Source organism: Grampus griseus, assembly GCF_964374135.1.
Source record: "Grampus griseus genome assembly, chromosome: 9".
Taxonomy (NCBI): Eukaryota; Metazoa; Chordata; class Mammalia; order Artiodactyla; family Delphinidae; genus Grampus; species Grampus griseus.
This window is the reverse complement of record NC_139003.1, coordinates 42,433,279-42,453,601: the sequence shown is the minus strand read 5'-3', so window position 1 is coordinate 42,453,601 and position 20,323 is coordinate 42,433,279. Positions and strand designations below refer to the sequence as shown.

Sequence of the window (20,323 nt, the reverse complement as noted above, 5' to 3'; positions counted from 1 at the left end):
GAGTCTTACCCACTGGACCACCTGGGAAGTCCCTGAAAGCACTTTTAATTGATCCTGTAGTAGTGCTTGAAATGTCTGTTTCTTGTAAGGGTTACTGTTGTGAGTTTTTTGCTAGGAACATCAGAGGAGTGGAAAGCCCACATTGCCCAGGACAGTACCTGATGCAGTGAGAGACAGCGCTGAGGAAGGAAGGAAGGATCACACTTTCTTTGTTGAGTCTTTGCATTGAACATCAGTGAGAAATAGGGTCTTTGACTGTAGCTGGTGATGTCACTGTTTGCAACAAGTTGCCCTCCTAAAACAGATGAGGAAACCGGAGTTCAGTGAGTTTCACCTTCAAAGTATCCAAGGGCCACATTGAGGAAAATGTCCTCGTTAAGCTAATACTGTTTCCTCTTCTGAACAAGACTGTGGTCAGGAACAAACCGGGCATCTGGAAAACAGTGTCCTGCTTCTTGCATGGGAATGCTGGGACGTCAGGTTACTTCACAGGCTGCCTGATGGTGCTTTCAGTTGTTACACTAGTTCCCAGGGCTCAAACTGGTCTTTTATACCAAAAAGGAAAATACTTCAGGAAAAATTCTAGCAGTTTTTTTTTTTTTTAATCCTCTGGGTGTTCTTGAAATTATTATGTTTTACTGACACAGTAGAACTGCTGTAATATCCACGTTGGAGCTTTGCTTCTTTGCCAACACTCAGAATAAAACTTTCAGCAGGGAGCTGTCCCAGAAGCCAGCCTCACTGGTGCTGGAGAGACCAAGAGACAATATAGCAAAGCAGAGCCGAACAAGTCACTTCAGATGACTGCACGGGACCTATCCCTAGGCACCACCTCCTAACGCATGAATGCTCACACACAGCCCAGCTGCCCGGCTCCACGACAGAAAATAGAAGCTGCAATTGGAGTTTGGGGCCATTTACTGTTGACTGAATAATCCCCTCTATGAAATCAGCCTGCAGGTCCAGAGATTCTTAGAGAAGCAGGCTTTTTGCACCCAGGAAACACACCACTCCTCTCAGCGATGCTGCCTCTGCAGCCTCTTTGATATTGATAGAACATGACAGCAAACAGAATGAAGAGAGACGGGCCACTGCAAGAGGGATAATAATCAGCAATACGGCAGTTGTTCTGAGATTCAGGCAATAATCATTCTCAGCTGAAATCTCATTCGCCATTTTTTGAATACAGCTCCTAAGGGGATGTTCTGAGTATGTGGATGAACAAATCCCTGCTCAGTCTCTTCTAGTGTTTGTACTCTGTGCTAGCAACATCATCTCCAGGCACTAAGGAACATCACATCGTTTTCATCTCATTTCTATTAATAAGTTTTCTCTCAAGAAATTGGACCATTAGACAAGGGGAGGAGCAGAAAGGGAGTAAATATGTCTGGCCAGGAGCTTAGAATGTTGTTTCATTTTTTGAGAGGTATAATCATTCATTAAAACAGTGATTTTTAGTTACATAGAAGTCAGTAGTGGTGTTGGTGGGAACTAGCTTAAGTGTCTTAGTGTAACTTTTTCCATGGTCCCCTTTGAGCACAAGCAGTTTTGATGCACTGTTGATACAGAAACAGCTCTGATGCACTCTTGTTCTGATGAAAACTGTCACCCTTTTATCCCACAACCTTCTCAAGAAGAAAGTCAGAAATGTGCTTCTTTACTGTCTCCCAAACTTGTCCTTTTCATCTCCACTGCCTTTTCCAAAAGCAGTAAAAATGTCATCAAAATTGAAATGGTAACAGTCTTACCAGAACTAATAGCAAGAGCAATAGTCATACCTTTCATTGGCTGTGGGCTTTCCTGGTGGCAGGAATTTTTCTAAACGATTTTTGTGAAGTATCTCATTTAATTCTCAGCCCATGTTGTATCTTCCCATCTGGAATTGCCTTCCATCTTCACCTGTGTTTATCTAAATTCTTCCCACTCTTTAAGGCTCCTCTTGGGTTGCTTCCTCCCTGAAGCCCCCCTGACCCACCCCCTCCTCTGAGTTCCAGTAGTGTCCTGGAGTGTACCTCTCTCCTTGCCACTTAATCCAACACTCCTTAATTGCTCTTGCAATAAGCATCAGGTAAATGGGTAACAGTTATTAAGCTCCTTGAGTGAAAGGAATGCCTGATGTTTGTTTCCTGTTTTCTCCAGAAATCAGCACCATGCTAGGCTTACTCAATAAACACTTACTGCATAAATGAAATATGGTGTTCTGTTTCTGTCCACTGTCTACATGTTGTCAGACTGGGCAACAGGAAGTTTGCTTTCTTAGTGACAGAGGTGGGGGTCTTGTTAACTGCTGCTCCACACATCAGCCCCTGCCCTTCTGGGTCTCTATCAGCTGTACTCACCGAGGTCCTTCTCTTTAGGTACATTCAGCTCATCCTTATTCCGTTTCTAAACCAACGTGATGAAGGTAAGTTATAGTTGCCAGCGGGTGGGTACGGAAGTAGCTGTGCCATCATACCTCGTACCTGCTTAAGCCCTGGAGAACCCATACCCACCCCGTTGCCGCCTTACCTAGCCTCAGCTGCCTTACTGAGTCTTCATGCCTGGACTTCTAACCTAGTCACCAACGTAGCCCTGTACTTCTCTGAACCCAAAGCTCTCTTGGCAGGAGGCAAGACACCCCTGTCTAGATCTTACTAGCCCCTTCTTCACAAGCTCAGAGCCTTTTCTTTCTTCCCCATCTCCATCTCCAAAATCTTACACCTGCTCCCCACTGCTCTAACCTACTCTGTCAACCTAAGTGGGTCCTTGGATATCAGCGGGGAAGGCAGAGGGGAGTTCACCTCCCCCTTCCTCTATCCTGGGCTTCACATGACTAACGCTCTGTGGTCCTGGGTTCAAGGTTCTCAGCTCAGGCCCCAGTTTCCTTCACAGTTTCCAGTTTCTCATATGTTCAAGGTTTCATCCAGTTCACCTCCTCCATTCCTAGCCCCCAGCATTAAGCAATTATATGGGCTTCAAGAATCTACCAGATGCTTTCAAGGAGGATGGGACCTGGCTCATCAGAAAGTGAATGGAGGACCTGAATATAAGCCTGTCCAAGTGGAAGACAAAGATGAAACTCTCTTCTTAATAGCCTTTAATTTTTTTTGTTTTGTTTTTTAAAAATATTTATTTATTTATTTAGGCTGCGCTGGGTCTTAGTTGTGGCACGCGGGCTCTTTTAGTTGTGGCATGTGGGATCTAGTTCCCTGACCAGGGATCGAACCCTGGCCCCCTGCATTGGGAGCGCGGAGTCTCAACCACTGGACCACCAGGGAAGTCCCAATAGCCTTTAATTTTGACTGTGAATTCGTTAGCAATGTTTCCTGAATCCCTGATTCTTAATGATGAGAAAATTAATTCAAAGTAATGGGGAGGGAAACCTGCCTGAATTAGTAAATTGCCGAAATTATAAAATAATGCAAATGAACTCAGTTTTATTACTCTCGGGTGAGGGGAGAAATATGAACCAAGACTGTGAATATATCACCTGAAGAAGATCTTTTATTGAATCTCCTTCAGTGGGTCATTACAAATGATATGCAATTAGTCTAACTATTGTTTATATGTAAATGGTTGCTTCTAAGTGCTTGAGGGTGATTGGACAGTTTGTTGCCTTTGTTTTGCACCCTTTGCTTGCAGTCTTACTGTTAATTTTGTTAACACACCCTTCCTCCATTAATATAACAAAAGCAAATTCCAGTTCAACCCATGCCCCAATTATTTCACACTAAGCTTTAGGAAAAGCTTAATTTAAGAAGCTTAAGTATACTGTGCTTGTTTTTATTATATTTAGGCTGACAAGTCATTTCTAAGAACTCTCTCTACCTACTGTGTACCAGCATTTTCACTTTCAGTGACTGTCACTTCAGCTCCTCTCTGCCCACTTGCCTGCTTCCCTGAACCCTCCCCTTGTCCCATCACAGCCCTGCAGGACTTGCCTGTCTCACTTCCTGCTTGGACCCCAGGACAATGTCAGGGATGCCCTTCCTGGAATCCAGGAGCCCTCAGTCCTAGACCTCCCAATGTATCTCCTGCAAGTTATAACAAGGGTCTTGCATTTACATTTTTTTGTCCTCTTCTAATCAGTTTAACTCAGTATGTTCATTCTGAGTTTCGAGAGTTGAATAATGTGGCTGTTCATAGGGAAATTACTACTAATTTTGCCCAGTTAGATAATTATTAAAGAGCTGCTATCACTGCCTTTTTCTGCACACCACTTTCCAATCCCTTGCCCTGGGCCAGCTCTACCATGTTCACCTTCACTCCATGTCCTTGAGAAAAGCACGTGTGTCATCTGTTGGCTCCACAAGGCTATTGTGCAGTTCCCAAGCTATGTACTCTAGTGTGTGAGAAAGGGTAACTTCCTTAACTAACTTTCTCTTTGGGTCACTAATATATCTGATGCCAGGAAACAATCTTAGTTAATTCAGAGTAAACTCAGAATTGCAGAGTTTTCCAGCCTGTGAAGGGTTTTCCCACTTTCTGACTCAGGAAAGGCATCTAAGCTCTAGGAATGATGCTTCTACAGCGTGTGTGTTCACATGTGTGTGGTCAGAGTGAGGGAGGGAGGCTGACCTTGGGAGGAATCTGGGCAAGTTGGCGTAAGCTAAGATGAAGAGGACTGTCTGGGCTTCATAAGTGGTCATGCTAGTTCCACACCCTTGTCTGGATCCCCATCTGGCCCGGGTCAGACTGCACTGCTTTCTGCTGCAGCATACCTTTGTCTTGTTTCCTTCAGGTACACAGGTGCCCACATCTCCCTCTTTCCCTCTCTCAACTTTGGCTGAATTTCTGGATCCTTCCTGGGAATAAAAAGTTTGACTGCTTCCCTCCCAAATTTGGGCTGGTCTTCTCTCTCCCCACGTGGCCATTGTATCTATTCAACTCCCACGCCATAAAAATCTGGGTAAATCCCCAGGGGCTGCCATCCCCTGGTTCCTATACAGTAAGTGTAGCTCAGCACCCTTTAATCCTGTGCTCGCAGCCTTGGTCTCTTCCTCTCTTTGTGGTAGCCTTATAAGGGGCCAATACAATATCCTCTCACATTCTGTACCACTATTGTACCGTCTGACACTCCTGTCTCCTGCTGCCTGCTTTCTCTCTGGTGGGGAAACTGACTTGACTGTTTTCTGACAAATTTATTATTCCAGACTCTCTGCTCTGAATGCTCAAATGACACATCCCCTTGCAAAGGAAAAAGACACTTCTCTTCAAGCTACTTATGATATCCTCCATGAGGTATTTTTGAAAGCCCCGGGCTGACTTGTGTCTCTTTGTCTGCACTGCTGGAGTAAAGACTGCCCTGAGGGCAGATCGGGTAGAGCTCTCTGGCTGCCTGGACTCTGGGAGGTTTTCTCAAGGAAGAAGAAAGGAGCATATCCATTAATGCTTCAAAAAAAAATGTCACCCCATCATCCTTGAAATCATTTCCTGTTGATAGAGTGGGTAAGAATGTTTCGAGCTATGTTCTCAAGTGGACAAGAAATGTAACTTTATTTTCTGTAACTGAACTTAGCTTCTCTCTGGACCTCTCAGTCTAGCTGATGGCAGAAGAAGTAGCCTAGTCATCCCCAGGTAAACTCAGGCTCTCGACTCTTCCCCATCACTGTAGTGAGGCACAGGCTGGAAAGTCAGACTGCTGGGGTCAGGTCCCAGCGCCACCACCATCGAGCTGTGACCATGGGGAAGTTTGCATCTACCTGTGCCTTGGTTTACTTACCTGACAAATGATTCTGAGAATTAAGTGTCCTTCAGAGGGCTGTTGTGACGAGTTAACCCTGAATCTCAGTGGTTTAACACGTCAAAAGTTTATTTTTCTCTCACGTCCCAGTTGCAGGTAGATCAACTTGTAGCTCTGCCTTCTAGCACAAGCAGTTTCCAAGGGAGATGGCTAAGCTTCTCTTATCTGCTCTGGCCTGAAATGACACATGACTGACTCTGATTCCATTGGCAAGAATTAATTAGCTGATGGGCATAGGAGATGTAGCTTAACTGAATGCCCCCAGTGAGGGGAACATAGTACACTGCTGTAAAGCTTGGTTTGACCTTCACCTTCTGCACAATAAAACCCAAACTCTTCAGCCTGGCCTTCTGGCTCTGCACAGTCTGACTGGACCCCCGCCCCATCTCCTCTCCTCTCCTCCTGTACCATGCTGCACTGAATACCATATTCCAGGGAAATATTACCTTTGGCAGGAATGCCTTTCTCATAGCTTTTTCTTCTGATATCACATCTAAGCTCAATTGCCCCCTCATCTGTGAAGAATTCAGATTGTTTAGTAGATCAGCATCATCACTATTCTTATGCTTCCAAAGCACTTCAAATCTCTGTGCAACAAGATTCATCTCTTGACATGCATGTCTGCCTACACACACATACAGACATACGTGTGCACATAAACATAATCCAACACACACATACACAGATACACATACACACACAAGATGTCAGTCATTTTAAGGCAGCTCTAGATCCCACTACCCCTAGTGTAGTGCCTGACACATGGTAGACAAATGGTCAAAAAATATTTTGTTGAATGAAAGGGCATATCAAGAAACAATCTGTATAGCAAGTTTATTCCAAAGGTCTCAGAAAATTTGTGTGAACACATTAGAGTGGATGGAGTCTTAATCCTTATTCTACAAGCCACTGGGTTTGAACTTAAAGGTACCATGATTTTAGGAAATTCCTGACACCACAACATGCCCTATTGGCGGGGAGGATGCATAGACAGGTCATTAGACCTGAAGCAAACAACATCCAAGATCTGTCTGTTCCCCTTCCCTTGCCACCAGCTCTGGTTCCACATCTGAGACCTGGAAGCCATCCACTTCTGAGACCTAAGACATCGGGCAGGTTTTGGAAAAGGGTGTTCACATTCACATCCCTGCTCTCCACTTATGTGTTCTGATGCCTGATTATAGAAACTCAGCCACAGAGATCTTCTGCAAAGTGCAGAGGGCAGAGGGCACCACCTGTGGACAACAGAATCTGCTCCAGTGGGGTGAAAGTGTCAGCCTTGTCTACTAGAATCTCAATCAGGTAGTCACACATCGTTCCTGTCTGCTGCCTCTGGACACTTCAAGCAGAAAATGTGTCTCTGCTGTGAACAGTGAGACTACAACTGCTTTCGCTGGGTAGGACCCTATACTAGGGACTAGGGAGCCAAAGAGGATTTATCACTGTCCTAAGGGGCTGGGAAACTAATGCTTTCATTCAACAAATATTACTAAGGTGATTTCAGCCTTTTAAATTCTTAACAACTATAGATAAACATAAATATTTCTCTCTCAATTTAAATTTCGAAATAAATTAAATATCATATCTAAAAATAAGTCAAAGTATAAACATGCAGAATACAATCTTTGAAACTGTATTCTTTTCTTCCCCATATGTCATGTACCCCTTTACCTTACCCAGTTGAGAATCACAGATGGGCTTGACTATTACTTTAGGCACTGGGGTTTCAAAGATGAACAAAACAGGTATGTCATTCTCAGACAATTCTGTGTAATGGGGGAAAGAGACAGCCAATAATTATGATACAAGGGAAGAGAATGCAGTCACTTAGATAAGGGGAGAAAAGACAGGGGTGAGGGGGAAGTGATAGAACGAGGCATACGCAAATTAAAAAGGAGGATTTCCACAGAACTAGAACAAAAAATTTCATAATTTGTATGGAAACACAAAACACCCCAAATAGCCAGAGCAATCTTGAGAAAGAAAAACGGAGCTCGAGGAATCAGACTCCCTGACTTCAGACTATACTACAAAGCTACAGTAATCAAGACAGTATGGTACTGGCACAAAAACAGAAATATAGATCAGTGGAACAGGATAGAAAGCTCAGAGGTAAACCCACACACATATGGTCTCCTTATTTTTCATAAAGGAGGCAAGAATATACAATGGAGAAAAGACAGCCTCTTCAATAAGTGGTGCTGGGAAAACTGGACAGCTACATGTAAAAGAATGAAATTAGAACACTACCTAACACCATACACAAAAGTAAACTCAAAATGGATTAAAAACCTAAATGTAAGGCCAGACACTATTAAACTCTTAGAGGAAAATATAGGCAGAACACTCTATGACATAAATCACAGCAAGATCCTTTTTGACCCACTTCCTAGAGAAATAGAAATAAAAACAAAAATAAACAAATGGGACCTAATGAAACTTAAAAGCTTTTGCACAGCAAAACAAAACATAAACAAGATGAAAAGACAACCCTCAGAATGGCAGAAAATATTTGCAAATGAAGCAACTGACAAAGGATTAATCTCCAAAATTTACAAGCAGCTCATGCAGCTCAATATCAAAAAAACAAACAACCCAATCCAAAAATGGGCAAAAGACCTAAACAGACATTTCTACAAAGAAGATATACAGATTGCCAACAAACATATGAAAGAATGCTCAACATCATTAATCATTAGAGAAATGCAAATCAAAATTACAATGAGGTATCACCTCACACCGGTCAGAATGGCCATCATCAAAAAATCTACAAACAATAAGTGATGGAGAGGGTGTGGAGAAAAGGGAACCCTCCTGCACTGTTGGTGGAATGTAAATTGATACAGCCACTATGGAGAACAGTATGGAAGTTCCTTAAAAAACTAAAAGCAGAACTACCATATGACCCAGCAATCCCACTACTGGGCATATACCCTGAGAAAACCAAAATTCAAAAAGAGTCATGTACCACAATGTTCATTGCAGCACTATTTACAATAGCCAGGACATGGAAGCAACCTAAGTGTCCATCAACAGATGAATGAAGAAGATGTGGCACATATATACAATGGAATATTACTTAGCCATAAAAAGAAACGAAATTGAGTTATTTGTAGTGAGGTGGATGGACCTAGAGTCTGTCATACAGAGTGAAGTAAGTCAGAAAGAGAAAAACAAATACTTTATGTTAACACATATATATGGAATCTAAAAAAAAAAAAAGAAGCATGGTTCTGAAGAACTTAGGGGCAGGACAGGAATAAAGATGCAGATGTACAGAATGGACTTGAGGACACAGGGAGTGGGAAGGGTAAGCTGGGACAAAGTGAGAGAGTGGCATGGATATATATACACTACTGAATGTAAAATAGATAGCTAGTGGGAAGCAGCCGCATGGCACAGGGAGATCAGCTCAGTGCTTTGTGTCCACCTAGAGGGTGGGATATGGAGGCTGGGAGGGAGACACAAGAAGAAGGAGGTATGGGGATATATGTATATGTATAGCTGATTCACTTTGTTATAAAGCAGAAACTAACACCATTGTAAAGCAATTATACTCCAATAAAGATGTAAAAAAAAATAAATGAAGTGGGAATTAAAAAAAAAAAGGAGGATTTCTACATAGAAAATCAAGTCACTCTTCATTGAAGACAGGTAAACAGAAGCTTTGAATTTAGATAAAAGAGAGAGATAAAAAGACCCAAGTGGACCATTAGACTAAACAATATGGAGTTTTTTCCTTATAGGCAAGAAGAAATCTTTGAAGTTTTATTAGCAAAAGTGTTAGCAGTGAAAACTGTGACTGAGAGAGATTAATCAGGCTGCAGAGTGCTGGATGGGATGTAGGGAGGGGACACTGAGGAAAGAGAGTCAGTTATAATGACCCAATGAGTGGTGTCAGTGCTCAGACGAGGATTGCCTGACAGTGGACAGGAAGAAGCCGTGGGACTTCCTGTCCAATCATATGCAGGTTTGGGGAATTAGAGAAGATTGGCAGAGGCAGGGAAGGACGATGACATGGGGGCTCAAATTGATAAGATGATTCTAAAATGTATGTGGAAAGACAAAGGAAATTGAACAGCCACAACAATTCTCAAAAAGAATAAAGTTTGGGAACTCACACTAGCTTGTTATGACTTACTATAAAGCTACAGTGTGGTACTGAGGAAAGGATAGACAACCAGAAATGGAACAAATAGGGAGTCCAGAAATAGACTCAATCATATACAGTCACTTAATTTTTGACAAAAATAAAAAGGCAATTCAATGGAGAAAAGCAAAATTGTTGCTGGAATAAATGGATAGCCATATGTAAGAAGGGAACCCCTGCCCAAACCTTACACCCCATAAAAATTAACCCCAAATGGATCACATGCCTAAGTGTAAACGCTAAAATAAAACAACCCTAAAATAAAATAAAAAGACAATATAGGAGATAAACTTTGTGACCTTGGATTAGGCAAAAATTTCTTACATACAACACTAATGGCACAATCCATAAAGGAAAAATTTATTAAATTGGACTTTGTTAAAGTTAAGAACTTCTAACACACCATTGTAAAGCAATTATACCCCAATAAAGATGTTAAAAAAAATTAAGATCTTCTATAATTTAAAAGATGCTATTAAGAGAATAAAAAAGCTAACCACATACTAGGAGGAAATATCTATAAACCACAAATCTAATAAATAATTTTTATCCAGAAGATATAAATAATTCTTAAAGCTCAGTAAAAAGAAACAAAAATCCCAACTTAAAACAATAGGAAACTTTCAAACAGATATATCACCAAATGGTGACTAAGCACATGAAAAAATGCTTAACATCCTTGATCACTGGTGAAATGCAAAATAAAACCTCAATGAAATACCACCACACACTTATTAGAATGGCTGAAATAGAAATATACTGATGATATCAAGAATTGGCCAGGGCGTGAAGCAACTAGAACCATCATACATTACTGATGGCAAAGCAAAATGGTAAAGACAGTTTGGAAACTTTTTGCCATTTTCTTAAGAAGTTAAACATACATTTATTATACAACCCCAAAATCCTACTGCTGGGTATTTGCCCAAGAAAAATAAAACTTATATCTACATAAAAGCCTGTATGTCAATACTTATACTGGCTTCATTTGAAATTGCCAGAAACTGGAAACAACTCAAATGTCCAGCCGTTAGAGAATGGATAAACTGTAGTACCTCTATACAATGGAATATTACTTGGCAATAAAAAGAATAAACTTACAGATACACAAAACAACGTGGATGAATTTCAAATGCATTATGTTAAGTGAAAGGAGCCAGACTGAAAATGCTATAATGATTTCATTTACATGATGTTGCTGAGAAAACAAAACTCTAAGAACAGAAAACAAATCAGTGGTTGCTGGGAAGAGGTTGACTACAAAAGGGCGCAGGCGACTGTCTTTGGGTTATCGAACTACTCTACATCTTGATTGCAATGATGGTTAAGTTTGTCAAAATTCACAAAACTAAGCATTCAAAGGGTGAATTTTCCTCTGTATAAAGTATTACTTGATAAAAAGTATTCTATAGCGATGTATCTTTCCTCAAAGCATGTTTCATTTAAAAGTTATGAGCCCCCAAGTGACAGCATAGTGGAGGTAATGCTAAAACCCCCAGAGGACCTGAAACGGGATACAGATTTAGAAGATTAGTACGGAATTCAAGATGGAGGAGCCTCCGAAAGCACTAAGTATGGATCAAAATAGACAGAATAATGAAGTTCTCACTTCACATAGGTATTGCTTAAACGTCACCTCCTCAAGAGTCTTTGATTTAATGACATCATATGTCTATGCATTTGTTATCTATCTCATGGTGTCTACAAACTATGCTCCATGAGGACAGGAGCTGTATCTTGTTTTATCACTTGCCTCCAGTGCCACCAGTCATGCCTTGATAAGACCCTCAGAGAGTCTTGAAGAGTCAATGAACCCTATCATAGACTTAGCACTGTGCTAAGCATAAATATTGACAAAGAATTCAGGATATAGCTCCGTGAATGTTTTCCAAGGGTCCTCTTTATTCTAGTTTACAAGTAGACATCAACCATTAGCCATTTAGCATGAATCTTTACTATATAATATTTAGTACTAGTGAGGAATACTGAGGATGCTACCAAATTTTGGAAAACATCAACAGCATTGGTGAAAGGAGGAACTACATGAGCCCGGAGAAGAGGAAAGTGTGTTCAGGAACAGGTCCTGAATAGACTCCTGTAGATAGCAATGCTGTTTGGTTGACCCCAGAGTTAATCTCAACATCCTTCTCGCTTTCCCAGCTGAATACTCCCTTGTAGTAAAAGGTAGCACAGTTTGAGAAACTAATTGGAAGTCTATGAGATTTCTGATAAAGGTTTCTCTCTTTTTTTCTTTTTTTTTTTGATAAAAAGAGAAAGACGTGGCTGGAATTTTACTTCCTCCCTTGAATTCAGATACAATGCATGGAGCTGCAGCAGCCATTTGCAAACACGAAAGAAAAGCTAAGGCAATTTCAATGAGTTAGGACAGCAGCTACCTATCTTCAGATTTCTTATTATGTGAAAAAAATAATTTTATTTGTTTCAGCCCTGGTTACGTGGGCTTACTTTTACTTTTGAGCTGAACACTTTCCCAAGCGATACAAATACCAAGTGCAAAACTATACATTTAGAGTACTGAAGCCAAGCCGTTGAAGGTGAGAGTCAAACAGACATTTCATATATTCTGCCTTTGGGTGGCGCAGGGCCTGGCTCTTCTCATGTTTCTCATCCTGCTATTTTCTAGATTACAAAGGTACTGAACAGAGTTTTATAAACGGTGATTCAGAATGGATTGTATGTTTCCGAGTAACCAAGGAAGAGAAAGCTTCTCCCGCTTCCCAAAGAAAAGAGCCCTAAATTTTTCAGAATTATTCTTCACATTTCAGATGACCATGTGATTCACTGAGGTAATGCTATGAAAAAAAAATACTAAAAGTACTTTTAAAAACACTAGTTCAGGGCTTCCCTGGTGGCGCAGTGGTTGAGAGTCCGCCTGCCGATGCAGGAGACACGGGGTCGTGCGCCGGTCCAGGAAGATCCCACATGCCGCGGAGCGGCTGGGCCCGTGCGCCAAGGCCACTGAGCCTGCGCGTCCGGAGCCTGTGCTCCGCAACGGGAGAGGCCACAACAGTGAGAGGACCGCATACCGCAAAAAAAAAAAAAAAAAAACCTAGTTCAAAAAACTACCCAAAACAATGGCTCATTTTTTCATGATGGCTCAATAAGAGGATTTTTATTCCCCTCCCTGAAGCACAAGGAATCACAACCCTTCCTGACAGTTTAAAACAACCAAGAAAAGTGTGAGAAACGGGCTGTGGACCCTAAACCAATCCTATATGGTGCTACCCTTACCGCATCACACGGTTTCTCTGGACCCAGGGAGCTCAACTGTGGAAGCAAAACAATAATGATGTCCCTGCAGGATGGTGAAGAATGGAAGGAGCCACATCTCATGTGAAAGATGAAGTTTGCGGGGAGAGAAGAAGGAGGATGATCATGGAGAAGTTCTACTCACTAATCTCTTGGGAGGGTCCCCCCAACCCAGAAGGGGTTAGGGGTGAGGGTGGGCTAATGCCCTTCTCCTCAAAGACCAGCCTCACAGACTCTTCATCTTCCCATACTCTCCACCCATCCAGACTATTACCCATTCTTAAAGGTACACAGAGCAGAAATGTCCCCTGACTCCTCCTCTTTTTAGTTCCATTGATAGTTCTCCTACAGGTAGAAGTAGGTGGTTGGAGAGAAATAAGAAGCAAGCATAACCTTGACATGATTCACAGGAAAGTAAAGAAACCTGTTTAATTCTGCTTAACCTGAATTTCCTAAATTTATTTGACCACATAACATCACAGTATTACCTCTAATTATACGCACCATGAAGACAATGTCCCCTGGAACATACCTCAGAAAAGGCTCTGCAACATCGTGTTGAGAGGCCCAGAGAGGTAAAGTGATCTTACCAAGGTCACACAGCGATTAAATGGTAGTCAGGACAAGAACCGTAGTCCCTAGAAAAAAGTCAGAACTCCTGGTCGGCTTGTTGAGAGGATCATGAAAATAAGAGGGTACTTTATAAACTAGAAAGCACTAGTCAAATTTAAGATAGCAATAACTCACAATGCTAAGCATTACTGAAGTATATAGAATATTTGAATAAATGAAAAGGTATGTGGTGCTTCAGGATAGGAAGACTAAATTTTGTGAAGATGTCAATTCTCTGCAAATTTCTTAATAATGTTAAAAAATTTAATCAAATCTTCAATGTGACTATTTTAATTTGACAAAATAACTTAAAAGCTCTTTTAAAAATGGTAAGAAAAGCTAAGAGATTTGAATACAGATGCTAATGAGGAAGAGGGATTTTTCTCTATCAGTTATTAATAAATATAAACCTGCATTAAGCAAAACATTTTAGAATTATCACAGTAATTGAAAGATTAATAATAAATAATTTGCCCTGAAAATAAAATCCTAGTACATATATGAACTTACTACTACAAAGACACTACAAAAATTAGTAAGAAGAAATGAATGTTTTGGCAATAAGAGTAGTGAGTGGATGAGTGATGATTCTTACCTCATGTAAAGTTGTAAGATCAATTTCTGTTGGATTTCGTAACTAAGTTTTTACAAAATAGACAGCAAAAAGCATAATTAGCAGAGTAATTTTGGGATGAGCAATAACTTTCTAAGCCTAACAATAAAAATGTAAGGGGAAACAAAGAAAAGTATTTTCAATAAAAATAAATATATAATATTTATATGTACATAAACATAATATTACATATTATAATATGAAATAGTTGTACTACAAATATAACATGACTAAAGTCCTTAATATATAAAAGCTCTTAGGAGAAAAAAGATATTTCTAACAGAAAAAACAGGCAAAGGAAATAAAAAGAATTTTAGTTTAAATGCCGACTTAATGTATAAAAAAATGTTATTTGCTTGTGGTCTGAACAATTCAAACTTAACCATGAAGCATAATATAAGACATATCAAATTAGCAAGGATTAAAGACAGATGTTACAAAAGCATGTGACAGTCTTGTAGACTGCTGGTGGGAAAGTAAATCGGGACAACTTAACCCAACTTTTCTAGAGAGCAATTTGGTAATATACAGCAAGCATAAACAGTACATTTACACTTGGACTTAGTAGGTCTACTTGCAGGATTAAACCTTAAGAATAGTAAAGAAATATTCAAGGAAACTTTAGACATAGTCATTTGTGTTAGATTATTTCATTGAGTACATATCTGACAGTAGAAAAGTGAAATTGTGACACAGCCACAGGATGGAATATTAAGAAATATTATGCACCTATAATAATCATTGTTCCTTATTCAATGTTAAACTTTTTAAAAAATCACAATAAACTGCATATATAATATATTCCAAGTTTTACAGATATATAAATACCTATTCATATCCAGATATATAGCCAGAAAATATAAAAAGGAATATACCAAAAATGGGAAAGTGAGAAATTCTCTCTGGCAGATGGGGTTTTGTCCTTGCACTTTTAAAATATTTCACTAAATTTTTGACAGTGAGCACCTATTACTTTTATTATCAGAATCAACAAAATAATCATGTAAAATACACTATGTAATGTCTCAAAAATATTTTGCAAGTCACAGTTCCATGGGAGCAAATGAAAGGATCTATTTCCTCTGCAGACAAATCACAAGGGAGGCTCTAAGAGGCATCTGAAAGCAGACACCTTTGTGATGGTAAAGCAGGCCAGATGGAAGAAGAGGAGGTTCCAGATAATGCACTTGGCCCCCAAGAATCACACATCGAAGGGTCTGAAGACCTGCCAGCGTCTCCCTAGTAATGAACTGTCTGGGTGCGAGAGGGATGCAGTCTTTAAATAATGAAGTTTACACACTTTCAGAGCCAAAGCAGAATTCAGGAATTTAGTGATGAATGTAGTGATTCTCCTAATTCATTTCTTTCTCTCCTCTCTCATATTGCTCCTCTTAGAATTTTTTCCCCACTCTGACCCCCAATTAGTATCTTAATAGTGATTTCTGGATTAAGCATGCAACCTGTGAATTATCTATTCCTTTAAAACTCCATTTTCCAATTGTGTCATTTTTCTATTATCATTGGGATGGGCTGAACCATAAAGTGCACTTGGGCTTCCATGTTGAGAATAGTAGGTAGGTGGATTAGACAGAGGCAGGCATCAGGCTTAGAGAATCAACCTGGCCCAGGGCACTAGCCTCTGCTAGGAACCAGGGCTCCTAAGCATAGGCCCAAGGTGATGTGGCCAACTCCATCGAAATCCAAGAGGCTCGGGTGGAGTGGGAGTGATGCTCGGAGTCCGGCAGGTGCCTGCATGTGTCGACTTTGGATAGGCTCCCAGGGAGCCTATGAAGTGACTAATGAGAGGTGGAAGGATTAGTGTTCAACCCTGGGCTGGGGAGGCTTGCATGTAGGGGATCAGATAGCATGTAGGGGACTAGAAACACAGGCAAGAGAATGGGAGGACAGTGGAAACCAAGGCAGATGACCAGCGGTCATTGGATGTACACTAATCATTAGCTTTTTAAACTCTGTTGACCAGCCACCCAATTTAGATGAACAGAAAATGAAGCCGCCAAGAGTAGCAATATAGGACTAGAACCATCTCCCTGGAATCATACAGAGCCCTTCTCACGCCCCTTTCCCCCACCTGTTCTCATCTACCAGGATGTTCAGCTCCATGCCCTGGCCTCACATCTGCTTCTGTCCTTCCATTTGCTCGCTCCCCCAGATTTCTTCTAGCTACCTGATTTTGAGCCTCCTGGAAGGACTGGAAATGACAGATTGATTGTATCATGGTCTGAGCTGAGATAAGCCCTCAGGGGGAAGTTTCCTTGGACACTTTCCCTGTTGAGTAGCACCTCCAAAACAGAAAACAAATTCCCACAGTGTTATTTTTTTAATTATGTGGATCATGAGGAAGAATAGTTTCTTGGTATTTTTATTACATAGAATTACTTTGGTTTCTACTACATTGTAGAGATTTGGACCTAATTTATCCAAATGTTAGTGTTCTATGTTTCAAGGATCTAGAGCTCAAATAGCAATTTAAATGTTAATCTCAGTTCTTGGTACACAGCAGACACTTCATTTATTTGTTCAACAATATTAATTTCTACCTAGACTGGAGCCCAGTGGGTTTTAAGATGATTTCTAGCATCTGTGGTCTGATATACTATGGGAATTCAGATGGAATCCCAGAATTTAATTGCCTCAAAGCTTCCTGTGTACCCTATTTCTGATTAATCCGGAGGTCATTTTGTGATTCAAGAACGAATCACAAGAAGGGACTCACATTAAAATGAATGTGGGACACGTGCATTTCTGTTTTTGGTGAAATTCAACGATTCACTAGTAACCAGAAAGCTGAATCAGCCTGTCATGTAAAGGCAGTCCCTGATTTGCACCAAAGCCTGATATGAATGAGAAGAATTAGGCAGTGGGAAGTTAACACTGCTAATTAAACTCGAAATATGACCCATGGCAGTAATGATCAAATACTCCAGACTAGTAACTAACCCTTTCTGGTCAGAGTAGAAAGAGCTGTATTGAATAATACAGTTATTCAATATGTCCTGGAGGCTAAACTAAGAAATAAATGTTAGACAGTGAATTGCTTTCTTGTTCAGTCCCAGTTTGAGGGAGCTAAAGTTGTATTCTGTCACCTATGATGGTGTTGAGAAGTAGGGCAAAGGTAGTACATGCAATGAAGACAATTGGGGAAGATTCCAGATGGGGAGGAATCTTTTCTCTTGGTAGCAAGTTCTTTTAACTAAGGACAAAGACTCAGTGTGGACCCTTCTCCACTTTTGAAATAGTTTTTAGGACACAAGTCCAGTTTCTCATTACAAGCCTTTCTCTGATCTGTGACCACACGTAACGTTCATGGATGGTCCCTGTCTGTCATCACTAACCTGAAAGTTTTCAGTCTGCCTTCATGCATACTCTTGCCAAGCAACCTACTTGTTTGTTTGGCTACTTCTACTCATTTCTCAGACTCAACTCACATATTAATTTCTCCAGGATATACCTTTTGACCAACCATGACCAGTCCCTCCTCAAGTTCTACTACATGCCCCTTATTGGGGATCCTACAGCATCTCCATTACAGTAGTTCACACTGAAAATTTTTGTTTACATATATGCCTCTACCACCAGACTAGAAGCTCCCTGTCCTAGCCTTCCTTCTATGGTACTATGGAACTTCTGTGGAACTACGGTAAAGTTCCCAACGTATGTTGAACTTAGCTGCTAGATTCTCAATAAATGTTTGTTGAGCTTGATTATACAGACTGTAAACCAGTATAATCATTGTCACAGCAACATGACTTCAAGGACAGCTTCCTACTTCGGGCCTGAGTATCATTTCTACACCATCGTATAGGTATATGCCAAGGCTCTCCCTTCAGGGTAAATGCCTTCCCCCTCTGGTACACTACATGAGAGATCACAGGATGACACTTAGTGCCCAACCATTGATATTTGGGACCATCTTGGTCCACAGCCCTGCCGTCCACCTCAACAGACCCAGGCTGCGACAATACTTCCCATTCCATTCATGTTCTCTCTTCTACATGCAGGAGGCCTCCTGCCAGCTGGTCCTACCAGCCCCTAGTCAGAGGGTGCAACCTACATTTCTGTTCAAGACCCCTATTAAAATGATATTAAGAGCCTTACAAAAATATAAGACTGGAATTAACATCCACACTTACATGCAGCTTTATGTAATTCTCTAATTTTTTTGTAATTTAATTAAACTAATTAAATAATAAACTATAAATATATAGTTTATTTATAAATAATAAACTAATTACTTAAATTAATTTAAGTAACTAATTAAAAAGTCTCGTTATATATTTTTTCATAATTGAGTATTAGCAATGAAGGCTATCCTGAAAGTAATCCAAGACGGAATTCCCAGAGGTCCAGGTAAAACAGCTAGAAAATGTGAGTGCAGATAGGTGGTTGTGATGACAATAATTCCATGGTATTTGCAAGGATGTCTCCAAGCTGGGTTACTGGGAGGGTGGTGAAAATGCAGATTTTCCAAAGGGGCATCGGCAGGAGGAGGGGGTCGTGGGGAGGTAGCCGAGGCAGAGGCTCCCATGAGCAAGCCTGGTCCTACCCCCGTGCCTCCTGCTTGACCTCCTTAGTGATTGCTGACCACCTGGCAATGCTGCTGAAGCAGCAGGTAGCGCGAGACACAGGGAAAAATTGGGACAAACTCCTGAATGACAGGTTTCCGATGGTTCAGAAATGGTCACTGCCCAAGGGTCTACAGATCCTCAATGCATCTCATTCCCCAAGTCTAATGAGGCAGCTTTGGGAATCCAAAGCTTTGCAGTCTGCTCCTGCCTATCTCACTTCAGATTGTGTGCTCCCTGTGTTACATAGTGATTCAGCCTCAATGGAATTAGATGCTTTCAGAGCTCTGCTTTTGGTATTTCCAACCCACCTAAGCCAATTACTGAGGCTTGGAGCAGACCTCAGAGCCTGATGCTGTGAATGACAGGTGGTACACTGGTCTCAGTGACAGGACAGCAGAGCTTCTTGGACTGCTGGCTGAGAACTGAGGCTGAATCATAACCTTCTGAGACTTCATTTCCTCTCTTGGGAAGTATGATGTATTCTCTCCTTCCTGTGTTTGAGATATTCATCTTCAACATCACAGAAATAACAGGAACCATAAAATGAAACATAAAAATGTAAAGGGTAGAGAAAGCCCTGTGATCCCTGGGGCAGACGATGTAGCTGCATCTTGTGCGATATTTACGACTTCTGCTGTGTGGAAGCCACACGTTACTCCAGAGTCCATCCATCCAAACACATACTGAGCATTGACCTTACTCTCAGTCCTGGGGAAGACAGTCATGAAACTGACTCAGCTCCAAAAACCCAGCTTCAGACAAGTTTGGGTCAGAAGGAAAATGAAGATCTGTTTCCCACTTGAAAATTGAAAAGAAATGAGGCAGCTTCACCGTCTCTGGCCTAATATTCGAGCAGAAAGCCACTACAGTAAGCAGGGCATGGACTTTCAGTCAAGCAAAGCCATGTTCAAACTCCATCTGTATCGCTTATAAGCCAGGTATCCTAGATATCAACTTCTCTGAGCCCTACTTCCTCACCTATAAGAATGAGGACAGTGTCATCTCATCAGTCAGGCTGTGACGATTGGCAGCCTGACCAATGAGTACCTATTTACTGAGTACCTATTATACATTACAAACTAAGTCAGTCAGGTGCTAGATTAAAAAGTGATTCGCTCAAATAATGTTAGTTCCTATTCACTCTGTGATTGTTAAAGATACCTTAGAGTTTTTTTGTTTGTCTTTGTTTGGTTTTGTTTGTTTTCAGTTTCCGGGACTGCAAAGGAAAAGAGGATTATTATTCCTTGGATTTGAATAAATCATGTCTTCCTCTCCAGACAAATCTGACATATCTAGTTTCAACAAGTCATACAGCTAAATGTCCTGTATTTCCTGAGATGATTTTCATTTCAAGTAACCTCTTACGATAC

The 20,323-nt window shown here is 40.8% G+C and overlaps 1 protein-coding gene across 1 annotated transcript in view; it reads left to right on the top strand.

Annotated features, from left to right (window-relative positions):
- NPSR1 (neuropeptide S receptor 1) overlaps nt 1–20,323 on the top strand; it is a gene marked incomplete at both ends in the record, with an annotated part of 161,689 nt that overhangs the window by 23,882 nt on the left and 117,484 nt on the right.